At 39.3% G+C, this 19,308-nt stretch overlaps 1 long non-coding RNA gene across 1 annotated transcript; it reads right to left on the reverse strand.

Annotated features, from left to right (window-relative positions):
* Positions 1-959: 959 nt before the first annotated feature.
* Positions 960-17,714, reverse strand: LOC106732646 (uncharacterized). The gene is made up of 3 exons (XR_001368917.4): positions 17,052-17,714; positions 4,240-4,352; positions 960-1,875 (listed from the first exon to the last, which is right to left on the reverse strand). It is a non-coding gene; the product is annotated as an uncharacterized LOC106732646 (long non-coding RNA).
* Between the last annotated feature and the right edge of the window lie 1,594 nt (positions 17,715-19,308).

A 19,308-nucleotide genomic window follows, 5' to 3' on the forward strand; every position in this document is an offset into this window, starting at 1 on the left:
ACTAACCTGGGGTGTTACTCAGTTCGCACATTGTTTCTTTCAGCATCCTCCGCTTGTGACCCGAGTAAATCACAGTAAAATTGCCTGATGCGTTCTGCACTTTTATCTCCATTATAGCTGCCTTAAAAAAAAAACCTTTCCTTTTTATACCTGTCCCTTACCGGGGTGTTTCCTGAGTTAGACTTTCTCAAGCGAGACACGAGGAAGTTGCAAGCTGTGGAACTTCCCAGGCGGAGGCAAAGCAAAATCCAGGTCTGCAGCTGAGCAGCTTCCAGTGTAATCTTATTTCTCAACTTATCCTCTTGATTATGGGTTTGCTGTATAGACGTAATAATATGGTTCACCTCATTTCTCCCCAAGTAACTTCATGCTGGCCACCTGCCTGGGGCTGGCCTGTCACCCATTCCCGCCGTTTGTACTCGTTTCGGGTTAGTTTCCGCTCTGATCAGTGTATCATGTGAATAGTAACACATTGGTTTGCATTTCACAAGTGTAGTTCTGTGCGTAAATTCAAAGAACAAGATGGGTGAGTGTGCGTGAAAAAGCTACCCAACAAACCCTGCAACTGTCAAACTCTTACCACTGGAAATGCACGAGGGTAGTTTCCAAGGTGCCAAATAACACAACAATATTTTTTATTTTCATGAAAATCAAGTGCAAAAATTCTACTGTAATAAATACCCTATTAAAAGTGTCTTTCTCGTGCCCCAATGGACTTGCGTTATTGCTCATGTAAGGAACTGCAGGGAGTTCTTATGAATTGTATATTTCTGTTTACACTTTAAAAATAATAAAATCTTTTCTCTTCTAATGTGCTGTTGTTTGCTGATAAGCATTTTTCTCTTCAGAGCCGGTTGTAGATGTTAATAAAAACACCGCATGGCGCAATAACAGATCAATATTTTACATCTTGCTGGTGGTGGTCTGACTCTGTTGAAGTGGTAATAGCCTAACATCAACTTATCATGACAGCTCTTTAGTCTTTGTTGGCTTCACACTGCCTACACTTATGCTTTAGATGATTAAGTATAAGGGGGAAAATCCTCTCCTGGATGTTTTGGAATTGAAAATGGAATTGGGCTTTTCTACCGGATAGAAAAATGTGATTTACAAATGATATACGAAAGAGCAATTCCCTCTTCCAAAAAGTGGGGAAAGAAGATCTCATTCACGTCTTGCTTTATTTGACCCTACGCTTACCCTACAGGACATTTCGGATTAAGGGATCGGAGACAAAATGATGTATTATTAATGTACCAAAACTACTCTGAGACTAGAGCCAACTAAGATCTTTGGAGAGCGGAAAGGTGTTCCTGCTTCTGTAGTTATAAGGGAAAGCTTTCCTCTTGTTGGGTTCTTCCTATTTCCGCTAGTGTATTAGGAAACAAACACAGAGCTCAAATGACTGGACTCAAGTTAATGACGCACGGTTGTTGCTGTAACTTCGAGGGTTTATCAGTACTTTACCACACTCCTGAGCTTTGCAGACAATGTAAGTCGTCTGTACAAAAATTTATCTAGTTAAAGTTCCTGGTCTTTGGGGGAGGGGGAAGGAGGATAGGCGGAACCCGTTTTACCACCAAAACGTATGTCACATCCAGATCCAGGAGGATCTCTCTCCCAGTTTGAATCTTCTTGCTTGTACCAGAGTAACTAACTGGGAGCCTCTTGAATTGTTCCTCTTCCTTTTAACTAATAGTCCATTCATCTCCGTGCAATGCCATAAAATAAAAATCAGTTTGAGCCTGGGAAAGTTTTAAGCAACACTTAACAAAGCCTACTCGCTAAAGCATCAGCTTTGTTATCCAGGGTTAGACTGGAAGCAACAGTCTTAAGAGTATCCTAAATGTGAAGAATGTTCTCTCTGGGCATAAGCTGTTGAAAGGGAAAAATAACACAAAAAGTCGATTAACAGTGATTCTGGAATAGATGGAACCATCAAAGCATTCCAGCGTTTATCTCCAAATCTGTGTAGTGTAAAAAGGTAACAATGATAGTCTTAAACCACACTTAGGAGGGATGAATGTTGATTTAATTGATTCATTTGGATCGATGTTTTTAAAGTTTCACACCACTGATCTTTCATGTAGTGATGTCTTTAGCAGTCAGCGGTCTGACATGAGCCTTCTCAGATTTCATCACTGGGAAGCTCCATGACATCTGAAATTATGCAACAGACTGTGGAATGGTAACTTTGGGACTGGGAGACCCAAATGGCAAAAAAGATGTACGAGGCGGATTGGATTTGAAGGGGTCTTGTTAGTTTGTCACAAATGAGTACACATTGTAACTGAATCAGAAGTCTGAACCTTGCCCCTTCCCCTCTCTAACCCTCTTCTCCCTCCTCCCCCCCCCCCCTGCAATTTTGAAAGGTTTAAAATGACTCGGTGGGAAAAATAGTCCTTAAACGTTGTGCCAAAAAGTACATTTTAACTCTAAAATACAGTTCTCATGTTTAGTAAACAGTTAGGGTTAGAAAAACGTAATTGTTTAGCCCTTCAAGCATAGCCACTTTGGGAGTAAATCTTCATCTGAATTGATAATTTTCAACACATTGATTATAATAAATCGATTGGGTTTGACTTTCTCAGTCTTAATCAAAGGAAGGTGGGATTTTTTTAAATGGGAAGTGAACGCATAGCTTTCCTGTCGCTGAAACAGGAGTGTTTTTCCCTCTAGGAATTTCACTCAAAAGTACAAATGGAAAGTGTCATGTCTAAGAAAATATTGCAGCGTACTCTACATTAAAGTCAGTCCAAATAAAAATAACCTTCCAAGAATGAGTACCTCTCTCTTTCCCTCTTTCGTGCATTATGGTGACATTCTATACAGTGTGAAAAATGAACTTCTCGAGAAACTTGGTAGGAGATGTCATTTGTCACTGTAACATCCATCATAAGACCTCAAATTTTCACTTTTCTGTCTCATTTTGGATTGCATGTGTTTGTGGCTATTTCACCAGATCAGTGACAGCTCTTTATTTGCATAATTATATGCTCTGGTCTAAAGAGAAAACTAACCCCCAAATTTCATGGGTCACCAAACTGCGACAATCAATGTTTTATCACGTATGCTAAGCAAAACTTAAGAAGCTATATGAAGTTTCTTGGGGAGTTTTTACTCCTCAGAAAATTAAAGATTGTGTGCCCCTTGAATAGATGCAAAACTCTTTCCAAGCTCTTTGTAACTGAGTTCTGTTTGAAGGCAAAAACTAGAGATTAACAAGAAAATCTGGATTTTAGACCCACTAGCATTACTTCAAAGTAGATTTAGACAAGCAGCTTTATAGCACTTCTAAACTTCGCTATTCCTAATACTGTAACTCAAATTTACAGCAACAGCAACAACAAGTTTGGACAATCAACTCCCATCCATCAGACATATAGTTAAGAGGGGGTTTGTTTTTAAATTTTAGCAAGGTTTTATTCCTTAACTGGATCGCTCTCTGTGTCTGTCTCTCTCTCTCTCTGTATAATACACACAATTCGACATAAATATGAACAAAATTGATTTTCTGTGCAACAGGATTTATTCAGGTCCATCAATTGCACAATAATCGCATGCCCCAGTTATGACACAGTGTGAATTTTGAACTTGCTAAAAATGTATTCTTCTGAAAAGTATTTAGTGAGACCCACAAACCAACATTAAAAGTAAAGGTGCCCCAAAAAACGAAGTAAAAATTGTTGGGTTTTTTTAAATTTTGTATATTTAGACTTCTGGGGCATTAGTCAGAGCGGTAGGTAGCCAGCAAGTGGTAGCGCTCTGTAGCATTTTCTTAAAGCACTATTTATGTTATTTTTGTTTTATAAAGTCATGGTAATTTTGACTATCTGTTGCCTCCAGGGAATTGAGTTTAGATTTCAGAGCTTATGTTTGGGTTCCCTTAGTCCTTTTACTAAGAAATTGCCTTTTTAAAGGAACTTTGTGAAACGGTTCATTTCAGGTAACATGTGGCACTAATTTTCTTACCATTTATCAGGTACAGACGATTCAGTCATCGTCATGTAAAATAAATAGATTGGAAAGTTGTACCTTTTGAATCTGAAGAGGAAAGGATATGGGAGTGCTACGTTATTTCAAATGAATGAAAATGCTTATCCGAAGGAATCTGCTTTTGGCCAAACTTTTTCACCCTGAAAACTTCGTTAGTTACGTCTATAGATGAAGAAAAAATAACCAGCAATGATTTTAATATGCCTGGTTTTAATAGTTACAAAAGACAACGATACATCTCACCTTTTTTTCCTTGTTAGAAAAAGGAATAACTTCGTTTTCCGCTCCCGCCAGAAATTGTATCACCTTTTAGATATGTCTAATACTTGTCTTGTAGAAAAGACTTCAAAGGGGTTCTGCAAAACAAATAAAACAAAAGGAATCTGAGTACAGCCAAACATCAGATGACTAGACGAAAAGAAAAGTGAACACGCCGAATCTTGAGCAGATTTCTGCATTATGTATCTGCATCTTGGATCCTTTTTGCCCCCAAAACTTTAGAGGGAAATTGATCAAATTGATTTCCCGACAGCAAATGTTTGCAACTAAAATTAAGCAGTTAACTACCTTTCCCCCTGTCCCCCCACTGCAGCTGACCTATATGAATCTATTGAGGTCAGGTAAATATAACTATTTCCAGGGGACAAGCGCCCATCCTGACTGAGACAAAAGTCAGTTATTTTCCACTGAATTCTACACAGAAGAGAAGTGACCCTTCGGAGGCAAGGCCTGGTTTTCTTTCTCTTTTTCTTTTTTGTTTATTCGTCGTTTTCACTTCTCTTTACTCAAGCCCCACCTAATCCCCTACTGTTTGGCAAACTAGTATCTCTAGACTTTTGCGTTCAAACGATTTATTTAAAGCTGGGATCTCTGACACACCAATTAGATAAATAGCTTCGCCACCCCCACCCCAGCGGACAGTTTCACACCTTCTCTTGATAAGCGCGGCTTTTTACATGATAAAATCGTGTTTTCCTCCTTACAAAAGTACTTGATGTGAGCCCCTGAACAGCTAACTGTCAAACTAACTCTCCACAGTTATGCCAAGGTGTTGCCTGTATGCACTTTTTGAGGGAAAGCCCATTAAGACTACAGGGATCTTGCAAATATTGATCTAGTAGTTGGTAACAAACATGAAGTCAAATGCTGTCAGTGTCGATCATTGTGCCAGTTGTTTCTGATTCTTTTCCCTTTTCTTACGATTGAAATGTGGGTTCTAGCTCCCACTGACCTGTTAATGTCTTAGCTAAAGACTGATTTTTTCTCACCCCCCTTCAAATACACTTGAAATGCTGTTTGAATTTGAAGGATCTCGCTCCTCCCCCGGCTTTCCTGCCAAAACATTGTTAATTTGCTTTTTACTTAATGCTGGGGAAAACAGGGTCCCAGTTATTTGGTTGTGTTAGCTCTTGCAAGGCTTTTCAGGTTTCCCCATATTTTAGTATCTGCCTCTTGTCATAAGAATCAAAGTAACAATTAAATTCTGTAATAGGAAATGCAACCGGGATATGAATAATCAAGAGGAAAATAAGTTCTCTATAGCAGTTGTTTGTGCGTTTTCAGGTAGTTTGCAAATACTAAGGCTGATTTTGTGCCCATTTGTCCTAAGGATCTTCACGTTAACGAATCAGTGGAGAAGAAATGTGAAAATATATTTATGGCAAATGACCTTGTCAAATAGATTTATTTTTTCTACCGTTTATCTTTGTTGAATGTCACTCTAGATCATACCTGGTGTACGTGCATATTGTTATTTCATTTATAAACTGGGGTAATGCCTCTGCATTTACTCAAACACTTTATCAAATTGTCTGAACCTGAAAAACTTCAGCTCAGCTTCCTTTTATCTGCCTCGAAAAGACTTCCTCGTGCGAAAGGGAAAGTATGTTTTAAAATACACGATCGTAAATCTGCCCCCCCCCCCCCCCCGCTTAAACCGAAATACGATTCAAGTCCGGCTTTATAAGGGCATGGGGGAAGGCGTAGAACTCCCGAAAGATGGTGTCTAAACTGTGGATTTATGGGGGGGAAATGATTTCACATGGATGAAAAACGAACCTTCCCTGCCGTCCTTATGTCCCTAACTCGGTCAGGATTCGGTCCGAAGCTAGGGCAAAACGAAGTGAAGTCACACGTGAGGCTGTTCTGTCTCTCGCCTTAGCACCACGGACAGCGCCTAGTTCTGAGTTCACTTTCAGACACAACTTTCTATCCCTCCTTCACTCAGCTCAGCCAAACCCCCTTTCCCTGCGGGGCTGATGCCTCAGAAAGATCCCGATCTCTTTGGGAAAGTTAGTTGCTGGTCTACGATTTGACCCACTTCAGTTTGTAAGATCCCCGGAACCTGGATAATGGTTCAGCTGTGAGGTCACCTTGTTCGTCCCCTCTTAGAAGACTCATTCTGCGCTTTCCAATGTCGGTGACTCTGAACTCCCCAGCTAAGTTTTCGTTTTCACCTTGTAACTTTTTCTGGATAAACTTGCTACCGATGTCCCTCCCAAGTCCCCCTATTCCTCTCTTCTCTTTAAGATGGAGCTTTTCCTTAACTGCCCTTTTTAGATCGCTTCCCCTTCTCTCTCCTCTGGATTTCTTGCTCAAGAAAAATCCAACCGCAAAACTTTTTCACAGCTACACTCCCACGCGGCATACATAGAAGAGTCAGGGTGCACCTGGCCTATAGGAAAGGGGCTTCCGTCCTGGTCAGAGCAGCTTGATGAGCTCTGGTGCTTCCAGACAGCTTGTTAATTACAGCCCCTGGAGGCTCCCGAGCCAGAGCCCAACCTAGCTAAAGAGCCTGACAGCAACTTACTTGACAGCAGGCAAGAAAGTGACAGTAAAGTATATGGCTAAGTCTCGCGTCTTCTCCCGTTAAAGCATCTTCCTGTTCGGATGGTTGTGACTTGAAGCCATCATTTCCCTTTTGTTTGGGTGCTCAGGATGTGTGCAAAGGGAGAGACGCCCTCTGTATGTTTCATCATTTCACTGTCATTTTAGCAAAGTATCTAGAGCCTTCCAGCTTATAAATCGAGCTATTTACGTGTTAGTTAGTCGACGCAGCAAGAGGCACACTGCTTATTAGTATGTTTCACTCAGCCTCTGTTTAGTATAGATTCCTGCATTTGCCTCTCTGATCATTCTAAGGTAATGCATAACTCATAAGGACAGGGGACTAGTTAGTAATGATTTGCAGCATTATTTGTTACAATTCCTGTTCAAACTAATGTTACATTTGTTTAAAAATGAATCCACAATAGTGGAGGGAACTAATTGATTTAGGCTGTTAACGGACCAGAAAAAAAAACCTGTTGCCAATTTTTAAAAAGCATTCTCTTTCCTGATCCGAATTGAAATATCAGAATCTATCTAAGATCGTGACGGGAGTTTTATCGTTAATATTATTTGATGCAATACCCCTTTAAAATATTCGGAATGCATAAAATTATTGTTAAAGTGAGTTCATGTTCTCACTATTTTTCTGGGGGTGGATCGTTTCCGATTGGTTCTTCTGCTTTGCATTTAGTGTGATTTAACTCAATATCTAGCGAGACCATCAGTGGTCTGGGATTCTGAATCCTTGTTATGTGGTACCATTGTCTTCGTTAAAAAAAAATAACTGCAAAACTCTAATATAACTAGCTGTTCTAAAACAACGATCGCGCCCCTAAGAAATCATTTTATTTTCTACTGTGGGGAAAATGGAAATTCAAACGAGCAGGAATGGGGGAAAGTTTGCGTGGTAGCGAAGAAACCTGTTGAATACTTACAACTAGAGAATATGTCAGTATGTATCACATTAGCCTCTACCAAAGACAAAGGTGTTTCTAAAAACGACTTTATCAGCTAGGCAGCCTTTTAATTAAAGATATTTTTAAAAAGATAAAATCTTAAGTAGTTGGCCATATTTAATATTGATAAATTACTTTTTGGGTCTGATTATTTAATGCCCTCCTAAATTACTTAATAGGAGAAAAACATTAACTAAGATGTATTTTCCTTTGCAAGTGTAGCAAGAAAAATGATGCAAGCTGGTTTCGTTGTTTTTAAACTTTCTCGGGGAAGATTTGATGATTTATCTGACATGCTTTAGGATTATTTTTTTCTCAAATATATTTTATATGCTCTCTTTTGCGAATACTGAGAGGAATGTTACATATTTTATCCACATACTTTTATGTAAGCTAGAAAGTTCCTTATGTTAGCAGATCAGACCTTTTCAATCTTTCTATCTACATGACCTTGCGAGTAAGTTTTAGAACTAAATTTTAATCAGAAGAAAATAGGGTTTTTACGTACAAACACATGTACTATCTAGAAAAAAATCTATTTTGAAAATATTTATATAATCTATAAGTGATCATCTGTATGTCTGGTACACTGAACGTTTTCAATAAAAATAGCATATTGTTTTCTTTTCTCTCTCTTCAGCTGGTTTCCCTCTTTAATTCTATTTCTTTCCCCTGGTACACGTTTATGAAATCCTTTTCATTTTTTTCCCTTCCTGTAACTCTTCAAAGTCGTTTTAAATGACTTTTCTTGTCTTTTGGCCATTTGTCAAAGTCAAATGTACACTGACTATTTAATGAAAGAAAAGCGTGTCTGTACACTATACGTGCAAACATACATTTTACACACACACTTTATTTAGTTTCTTGAAAATCAATAATCTCTCATTTATTTCCAAAGTGTCAACTATGTGTTTGTGGGGAGAGTAATTAAGTTATCAGGTAACATTACTGATTAAAACTCTATGGTTGCCATTTTGTAGTTTCTCTTGATGGTCTGAAAAATAAGTTCAATATCATATTTGTAAATAGGGGGACAGATTCTGATCTTACTTACCGAGTTCAGAACTGCTCAAGACTGGTATGTTTAGACAAATGTCTGTGTCTGTCTATACCACAGGGCAATTTCCCTGAGACAGATATAAAGCCTGCCATTTCCCCCGCCAAACCATCAGTGATTCAGCTGAGTTTTGTCTTTTAATGGCAATGACGGTTAGAATAGATGGTGAACTGTTGGAGGAATTGGAATAAATTCCCTGATGGAAAACAGCATCCTCATTAAAGATCATCCATATTTTTATTCTTTCTGTCTCTAATAAGAGGATTGGATAATACTGAGCTTCATATTTCATACTGTGGAGAAAAAAACAGACTATATGCCTATGTAATGCCTAACACTTTAAAGTCAGGGGAAGTGAAAATGTTGAGTGATAGGGATGATGTACATTATGAAAGAGAAAAGACAAAACTAACTTTCTTCAGTGTTTCTGATCCTAAGACTCTGTCGTTGGAAAGAGGAATGTCCAAAATACGTTCCCACTTATGAGCACTAAGTTTTAGATATTCTCAATTCCCTAAATATTTGTTCACCGAAATCAATCCCTAACCGCTTTTAATTACTGTTAAATTCAAAGCTAAATGCGTACAGAACTACAGCCGAAGGGGAGTTAAGACAGGCAATCTTCTCAGCTAGATGACGTTTTCCAGGAAGATAGAAAGGGATTTGTTAATTTATGAAGAATTAGAACTATAACAAAAGCCAAACTCTTCAGCATTTACGTTTTTATTATCAGCTTTCAACCTTGCAAAACTAGAGCCATTTGCTTAACTTAATCCGTAACATATGTTTGCAACAGTAGCAGATTTTTTTGGTGTGTGTGGCTTGTAGCTGATCAAGTTGTAAATTTTCCGCCTTAGGTTTTCAGCGCCTCCTAGTTACAGCCTAACACCTAGAGAAAGGCTTTGCAATGATCGCATAGCAGAGAAACCAAATGATAATAACAAATAATTTACAAAGCTTTTTCAAGCGAGACCGGCCAAACTCATTCGCCTTTATTCTTTTGAGAAAAGAGGATGCCATATTTCTGAGAAAACGAGTCAGAACGATCAGTATAGCAAAACTCTCTCCTTACACCTATTTGTAATAAAGCTCTATAAATACATAGCTGATATTTCAGTGATTACCAATACAGTTCCCCTTTTCACAGGCAACTTTCCTGAAGCTATCACGGAAATAATGATAAATGCTATGCAGTTGCCATCTTGATTTTAAAAAGCGCAACCTACAGTATATTTTAATTAATAATGGTTTTCACTCTCTATTAGTTTTATCTGTTAAAAGTAATTTTTACATTAATGCCCTACAGAGAAGGGGATTTTAACCTCAAAAGTATTAGTTTAAAAATCAAATAATTGTTTTTTAGTCTAAGAAGAAGTTGAATAAATGTAGCCCAGTGACCATAATTCCGTACACATTAAACGTTATTGATCTTTAGGTATTGACACCTGTATTAAGTATAGTTTCTTCATAGGCGTCTTAGTCCTAAAAAAATCAAAGGCTTATATTTGATTTAATGGCATTTTCATTTTAACTAGCTCATAATTGTTTTGATCAATTATCAGAGTGACAAGACAGCTAACCTAGTAGGTAGGACGAGTTTATCTTTATATTGAAACTAGACCTAATGGATTCATGTATAGAGCAGTGCAACAATTGCAACTCAGAGTTTCGAATTGCTGATTTTTTTCATTGTTCAAATACAAATTAGGTACATATTCATAACTGCTACGACAGTGTTTCATTAGGAGTTTTAAAACCTGAGTTGCCATAAATGAGATCTCCGCCCATTTCAATTTCTAATGCAATGGTTTCAGTCCGGCGCTTATTTTTTCAGATCCATCATTACATTTCTCAGTATGTGTTTAAAATTATTATTGTTGTTGCTGCTAGGTATTGGCTCCGCGTTTCTCAAGTGGAGCTAGAAAACCCGGGACGATGCTAAAAGGCAGCTTTAAGTCTGAACTGGAAGAGTCTTGAGACACACAGCGCCATCTAGCCAACAAATTTAGAATCAAAGCGCAGGACAGGCACCTTGAGTAGAGAGGAAGAGATGGAAACTTATACTCCCTTCTCCCCAGTCGTACCTGGACTGAGAGCTCTTCCCTTGGCAATACATCACCAGCAGACAATCCATACACAGAGTTAAATGTTCTGTGTCTCCTTTCTGTTTCGTAAGGGACAGCTCCACTCTTTGTCCTTCACGTGTTCTTCTGTTTATTAGAATAATCTATTTCTCAATCTTTTCTAATTAATTGATATTTGAACACTTCCCACATATAGTTAATTATATATCTAGGTAGAAGAACACAGTGCACCTAGGTGTCAGTTATTAACCTTGAATATTCATTATCTCCAACTAACATCTTTAAGAGAAAATATTGATATAAAAGCTTCCTGGTGGTACCCATCGCGGGAAGCAATCACGAATCTATAGCATGGTGCTCTGTATCACCCTACCTGCCCAAACCCTATCCTGATACACTCAGATATTTGAAAGTAAAACAGGAACACAAGGTTTCAAATACTGCAAGACATGGCCCCGATGTCTTGGGTGAAACTTGGATTAAAGTTTTTTTTTAATCAAAAATATTTTACACGGCCTTTCTACAAGACATGAAAACGAAGGCAGCGTATATTGAATCGCTAAGTTCCCATCTTGTTACGGTTACCCTTTATTGTGGAAACTTTTACGAACTCCTGTGGGAAAAAGAATGCTTCTAAGTCGCGCTTACATGATTTCTGCAAAATTCCGCAAAGACACTGATGATTTGTGAAAATTGCAGCCGGTCCGCAAATATATTGGAGCTTTCGTAATAAAGAAGAATCGTTATAAATTCCCCATCCCAATCACCTTCTGCGTATTTGAAAAAAAATAACTAACACAAATACACCCTAGGTATTAGAATATCTTTATTGCCAGGTCCTTTTAAAATTGCAACTTCATATCTTCAAAATGTTCCATCGCATAGACATATGCTAGCCGCAGAGTCATGTCATTTACTGTTCCACAATATTGCTAGCATTGTTTTTTTTTTAATAACTTATTGATCCGGCTTGTGTCTATATCAGAGTTCTAAAATGTTATTGGATGTTGTGCTAGTTTCTTTTTTTAACAGCACGGCGTATTTAAACAAAACACATTGCACTCGTATTTAGGAAAATAAACACTGAAATATTTCAGCTGATGTTGAAAGCCTGATCAGAGCTTCCTTCTCTGTAGCTTCTGGATACTCTGAAAATAGGTTTTCATTTCAAAGCGCAGACGTTTCTATGTCCAGCTAATGGACGTGGAATGTATGAGTGTCATGATTGCAGAAATGATGAAATTAGCATTTAGATAAGAACAGTATTAAACTATTTCGACAGGCTACAATATTTAACCTGAACGCAGTAGCTGAAAGAAGAATATGCAATGCCTCTTGGACGATAAAGTGTGTGTGTAACATGTGGGGGAAAGATCTGAAGTTAGCCATTGGGTGCGAATCTCTCTCTCTCGCTCTCTCAAGTTCATAGAAGCCCCTGAAGTGCAGATGCAACCCATATGCAGAGAAACTAGAGGCTGCATTGAAATAAAGGTTTAACTTCCTTGGTATCTTCTTAAATAGCACATTTCACCGCCAATATTTTCTTAAACATGTGACCTTCTGCACGATAGGCTACCCAGCTGTTTAATTTAACATTGATTTATTGCTTTTAAAAGTAAATTTACACACACGCCAACAGCACTCCGTTTTGTTTCCCCAGACCCAAAGATTTATTTTCTACTTAGCGCTTGTCTGACAAAACAATGTCCTTTAACTTTATTACACATCGATGAGGAAATCTGTCTTATTTTTGTTTGGATTTATTGGTCTGTTACTTGTGGGGACTTTTGATAATAGAGAACCGCTAAGGTCTGAAAATAAATATAAAATGAAACTCATACATGGAAGCAAATACCATTAAAGGCATGAGCATATATTTGATGATGTTATTGCATACGCAGACATGCTCAAACACAACTGGAGCCATGATCATAATTATAAAGAGGGAAAAATCATTTTAACTGTGAATATGCAGGTACTTTTCTGCGGTGACAGGATCTCCCTTCAGTTCACGTGAAGAAATGGTCTCTAATATCTGATGGCTCTTTGGGAAGACTGTCTGGAAACATATCTATATAATTATTGAATGGAAAAAATATAGGGTTATCCATACCATGCTGCCTTACCTCTGCGCAGTAAACTCCCAATTACCAAATCTATGTGATGGCTGAACTCAAGGGAATTAGGATGTACTTTGAAGCAGCTTTTACGGTACACTTCATCTACGTTTTGGTTTTCTTTAGTTCTCATTAAAGGGTCACTTTCTTCTTTTCACCGATATACTGTCTTTGTGTTCTTCATTTCACACTCTTCTCCCCTCCCCCCCAAAAAGAGTTCTCACAACTTATCGGGGGGAGGAAAAGGAGGCAAAATAATAATAATAAAAGCAGTGGTCCTGATTTTTTTAAGTGCAAATTTTATTAAGCAGGCGCTATGCTTCCTAACGAACGGTCCTTTCTGGCAAGCGCGATTTTAGGGATATTATGAAAGTATTTATAAGGGGGGAATTAGAAATGCATGCAGTGTGAGCAAATCTTTTTTTGAGCTCTGGGCTTACTCTCCCAAACTGATTTCTCACAGAGGCATCTAATAATCACTTTCGAGATGTTCAAATGAGGACACTCTCTCTTTTCTAGTAAGAAGTGAAGATGTGACAGGTTTTGTTATCAGGGGTATAGTGAGAGCTTTGTAAGATATTCCCTTTCTTTCCCCATAAATACACCATCTTTAAATAAAGACCCCCTGTCTTAAAGCGTGACTGCCCCTGCTGGCTTTGTCCACTTTCTGTCCGGTGCATCCACATAAATCCAAACTTCATGTCACTTAACATATTTTAATGATTTTACCAATCCAGGCAGGATCTTTAAAAAAAAGTTAATGGAGGGTCCTTTTTTTTTCCCTATTGAAGCAACTGCACACTTTTCTATTTAGCAGCACGCCCAGATTCATAGCAAAATACAAATAAAAATAAAGAGAAAAGCTGTGAAACCTTGAAAATTCTCCTATTCATATTAGGAGCAATTTTCTGTTTGGCCTTTGAAAAAGGGCCCTGTCACTCAGAAAGGGGCCATTTCTTTAACCTCTCTCCTCTACATCCACAAGGCAGCCTCCCCTCCTCTCTCCTGCACACACACACACACACAGCCCACCCTCTCGTCCCCCACACATAGTTCCATCCAACAGGGTTGCAAGGAGTTGCAAAGATTAGAGATTTGGCGTCTTTAGCCAGACGAAAAGACCCTCTAATCAGAGCAATGGTAGGCCACAAAAGCGCCAGCGAACAGCTAGCAATGTCCGCTCTGCAGCACAGTTTCTAGCGGGAGAAGACAGTTTTATCGACTGTAGTGCACAATCTTGTTTTTCTTCTAAGCCACACTTCATATGAAGACCGGCTAAGGCCCAGCACCTGCAGCTGGAGGGTGGGGGAGACTAAACTTTTACGTTTGGAAGGCGCAATCGAAATGTAACAAAGTTGTATAATATATAATAGGGCTATATACCTTGAGAAGGTACTTACGTCATTGAAGATTTTCATATGATACGCATGTGAAGGTATATGTGTGTGAGTATATTTTATATATGTTATTTTAGTCCTTACAAACCCAGAGATTTCCCTCTTCTTCCCCTCTCCCCCCACTGGCATAAATGCACTGATGGGAGAGTTTGAGACACTTATATGGGAGGAAATAGAGGGTCAGTTTTGGTCTAAGTGGAACATCTGCAAAACATTCAAGCAGCTTTTTCTGCGAAGAATCTAGCCACTAATTGTAGAAATAATAAAAAAGGCACTAATGATTATAGCTCCCATCCTCCCCCCCCCCCCCCCCAGGCCAAAGCTTAATGAAATAATTCCAAGGTTTGCCTCATTTCCTAATAGTGGATTTTTTTAACCAAAAGAAACAACTTTAACTAAACTTTCCAGTCACCTTCCTGAAGGGAGTAGGCTTGGTAAATAAAATGGAAATGGAAATGCTATTAAACACAGCATAAGATACAAGGCTTGTGCATAGTTCCGCCTTGATATGCAATTAAATTACAGCAAATTCCTCTTTAAATAATATCGTTTGGAATCCTTCTTTAAGATTCAAGGATGTCTGAGGTTAAGTAGCTTTTAAAACGTCAGTTCTAAATGGCTTATGCAATGAATAGCTACCTTTAAATCCTAAAACCATTATAAATATGCTATACATATGGATGCCAGTTTATCTCTACATATTTCTTTTTAAAATGAGGAAAGCATTCATAAAAAGCTCCTTGGCACACTTTATTTTAGGAAAGCAGATGTTAATTTTTTCACGTATCATTTTATGACCAAGTACATGTGTAACATTGGAAAGCATCCAGAACGCCTCTATTATTTGCTAAATGACTGTTAGTTGAGGCATATTATTCTCTGTATAACCAAGGTATAGGTTATATCAATAAAATAAACATCTGTGATTTTTACCAGGAGAGGAAAAAAATTAAAAGGTTCTTATAAAAGTGGGGAAAGCATGTGTGTAAGAAGAGCACACCTGCAATGGGGCAAATGGGCTATTTATACTGCTCTGTGCAAAACAGGCTCTGCTGTATATCAGAGCTTAGTTACATTGTTTAAAATAAGGTTAGAAAAAATCTTCCATGCTAAAACATGATTGTCATCGCAGCTTTCACACAAGGTGATAACATTGACTGGGCACTATTTAAAATGCCTTGGGATGTTATCTAGGCAAGTAAAGCTTTAGCATATGGTTTGGCTCATGGGAATGTGTTATGCAGTTTTCTCCACTAAGTGTCTAAGTTTGAGAATTCCCATCTACTTCAAGTGACTCTCATTCACTCACTCGTTACCAAAATATCTTTGAGATACGTTCCTATGTGTAAGTTGCATGAGGACTCGAGTGCATGGGATAAACCAGGCAGAGTGCAGTGGCATAATAATTAACCATATGTAATATTTATAGTTCTGTAATGTTTGCTAGCACGAAGGAAAATACAGTCAATTGAGGTTCAACAAATCTAGTGTTATTGACGAAATATAACGAGTAATTACACATATATTTATATATACACACGTGTGTATATGCACACAGAGGAACATCTATTTATTAAATGTCACCAAAGCTCTCTGCACCTAAATGCAGCAGTGACAGACTGTTCCTTTCTGAGCGTTGCCCTGTGTAAAGGGGCCAGGGAGGAGGTTTTTAACGTAAAATGCTACAAATATGAAAAATAGGTCACCAGTAAAATTGGTCTCAGCATGAAGTGTAATTGTAACAAAATGCTGCTGAGTTAAAATCTAGGAGCTAGCTGGCTGTGGTAGCACAATCGCAAACCATCTGGTGTGTATTAAAAGTGGCGCTGTAAATATTGCTGAAAACTAATGCATTATCAGCTTCTATAAGTGCACAGGGCCTACAAGCTTTCCATATGTTGGAGTGTGTAGATGTAGTGGAAAGGAGAGAAAGGTGTCCTATCCATCAGGAGCTTTTCAAGGGTGGTTTGCCTACTTCTTATGGAAGTTTGTCCCAAAAGAGAAAGCTAGGAGGGGAAAAATAGAGAGGTAAGATCTCTCTCTCTCTCTCTCTCTCTCGGAAGAGGATAGGGTAGGCAATTGCTGACGTCACTCCACATCAGTGCAGGAAAGTAAATGCTACAGAGGGAAGAGTTCATCTGTTTTCCATCACTTGTAAAGTTTTTCTTTTTTTAGAGCTAAACCTAAGTCGAGCGGAGATTTTCCCCTTTTTAGCCTGATTTCTAGAAAGTCTTTTTGGGCGCTTCCCCATTTTCCGGCTGTCCCTTAGCCTTGTGCCTAGTTCAGTTCAACGTAAGACACTGATCAAGAAGGCAGCACACACACACAAATAAACAAATGCCTGAGAGTGAAACTGCACCAGCTACGTCCATACGACAGCTTTCTGCCAACAGGAGCAGAGGTCTCCTATCTGGCATTTCTTTAGTCCAGCAACTTTTCTTCCCTTCCCCTCTCTGACCCCGTCTGCACTGGCAGGAGTTTCCCTGGAGTCAGATTCACCTTCCCATTCAGTAATCACTCCACCAATCTACTTTCCCCCCCGTTTTCTAGCCAGAAAACTTTGGCTGTCAATTCAAAGCCACTCCCGTCTCCCTTATTGTACAGAGGTCACTTACTCTTTCTCGAAGTTGGACTGTGTTCCTTAATCTTTCCTCTTCCTTCTCCTCTGGTCTTCGTTTGCTCGAGCTTTCTTTCCCATGTACACGCAACTCTTTGCTACGAGTGCTTTGTGTGGATAAACCTGCTGGTAATGACACCCCAAGTGCAATCAGAAAAGAAGTAAAACTCGCTTTTTCCCCTCTTTCAGGCTGCATTCCCTTCTGACCGCTGCCTTCTTTAATTATGGGAGCTATATTTCTTCCCTGGGAGCCATTCGTGGGGTTTTTTTTTTTAGGTGGAAAGGCGTTTCTGCTCAGTTATTTTTGAGCAGGGACCAGTGCCCCATATCCAGAGGCTTTGAGTGAAGTGCAGATTGAGACATATCGGGTTCCCTATAAAAGGATCATTTCATGTGGGAGGTTGGACACAAAGTTTGGACTCGTGACTGGCATTCCTGAGAGACATGCATATTTTAAAACAACAAAGCCAGCCCGAAAGAAGGCTTAGAGGGAGGGGAAAAAAACTTGGAAAGAAGTTACTAAGTGACAAACATCTGTCAACATGGACTAATTTGTACGCTCGCTGGAAAAATACCTGACTAGTTTTATTTATAAGTTCAGGGAATAGCATTTAGTTTGCAGTAATTTGTGTGCACACTTTATCCTCGGGAATGCAGTTTCAAATGGATGTTTTTGGCCCAAATGTGGAAGTTTAAAAAACCTCCTGGGCTTTGGCTTAAAGTCAGAACTCCTCTTTTCCCCTGGCTGTGTGTGTAGAATTGTTTCAAGAAACAAAATATTTCACGAAATACTTTAACCGACAAATAACCACGGCAAAAAGTAAACAGTGGTGTATCACTTCTGCTTTAAAAGAGCAATCAGTGCGGTTTATCCTTCAATAAAAAAAAAATCAGCCCTTATTTGATCTTAAGTGACAGCAGGGAGAACATATACACATGAGCAAACCACAGCAATGCTTCCTTCTCCAAGACTAAGGCAAAGTAGCAAACACTTTTAAACCCCTCGCCACAAGTGTTGCAGATGTTAAATATGCATCCACATCGCAAGTTCATTAAGTGGAATGGAAACACAGTTGTACAGCTCGGGGCCAAAAACAGGTATGTCCCCCGCTTGTTTTTTATACGCTGCATCCCAGTGAACCAAATGGAAGGTCACTGTACAGATCCCACATATAAATCTGTTTCTGGAAGAGATTGGAAGACAAAAGGAGAAGAGGCCTGGTGGTGAGCTGGATATCTCTGTTAGTTGTCAGTGCAGGTCCCTGGGAAGACAGGGAATGCTAATGAGCCTTTGCAGAACAGGCTGCAAACTCTCTCTCTCTCTCTCTCTCTCTCACACACACAGAGAGCCTCTCTCGCCTCCACCCACACAGTGTGATCTGAAATACACTCTCACAGAGTATCCCTGTGTGCTTCTCACACAGAGACACGCAGCCCCCTTTCTCAGACACACACTGCCTCAGCTCCTATATACATCGAATCGCTGTGTCTCTTACACACACACACACACGCACACAGAGCCCCCCTCTTTCCCTCTCCTCATACACACACACACTCACAGAGAGAGTCTCTTTAAGTATAGGGATCGATAGCTGACCCTACGGTTTGGCCAATGCTTGATTTATCTGGCCGAGCAATGATATTATCAGCCTTAAACGTTATATACAGCAAATGTCTCCCTAAATCAACACAATAGGATAGCTTACAGCAACCAGGCTGGCCTCCCTTAAAGAAGAGCCCTCCCTTCCTTCTTTACAACTGGGGCTATTTTATATCCTGTGGATCTGGATTTGATCCATTGCTTTAAGCTTGATGGAGGGCTCTGCAGGCAAGGAGATGTCTATACACTATTATACAGCCATCACTGAGCTTAGTAAGCCTGCTCCTCTTGTCGCCCAGCCCGCACGGCTCTGAAACGCTCCTCACAGTAGCCTTATTTTTCAAAATTGGGGGAGGAGGGGGAAGACGATGCTGTTTCCCAACTCCCCTCTTTACTAATTGTTTTATTTACTAGCAATCACCCTGGCAAAGCGATTTGGTATATTTCACGTTGCGCCTTGGTTTGCGAATGGACAGCACGTGGGGGTGGGAGAAAGATACCAGTCCCCTATCCCCGCTATGAAGGGCACTTCCTTGCCCAATTATGCAGGTATTTCTATTTTAGCTATAACTGTAGCCAGGTCAGCAGCAATAAACTGGCCCCAATCACCAAGGTCGTAGATTTTTACACCGTGAAACCTTACAGCAGCTCCCAG

The sequence above is a fragment of the Pelodiscus sinensis genome, chromosome 6 (assembly GCF_052426305.1).
Source record: "Pelodiscus sinensis isolate ZL-2025 chromosome 6, ASM5242630v1, whole genome shotgun sequence".
Classification (NCBI taxonomy): domain Eukaryota; kingdom Metazoa; phylum Chordata; order Testudines; family Trionychidae; genus Pelodiscus; species Pelodiscus sinensis.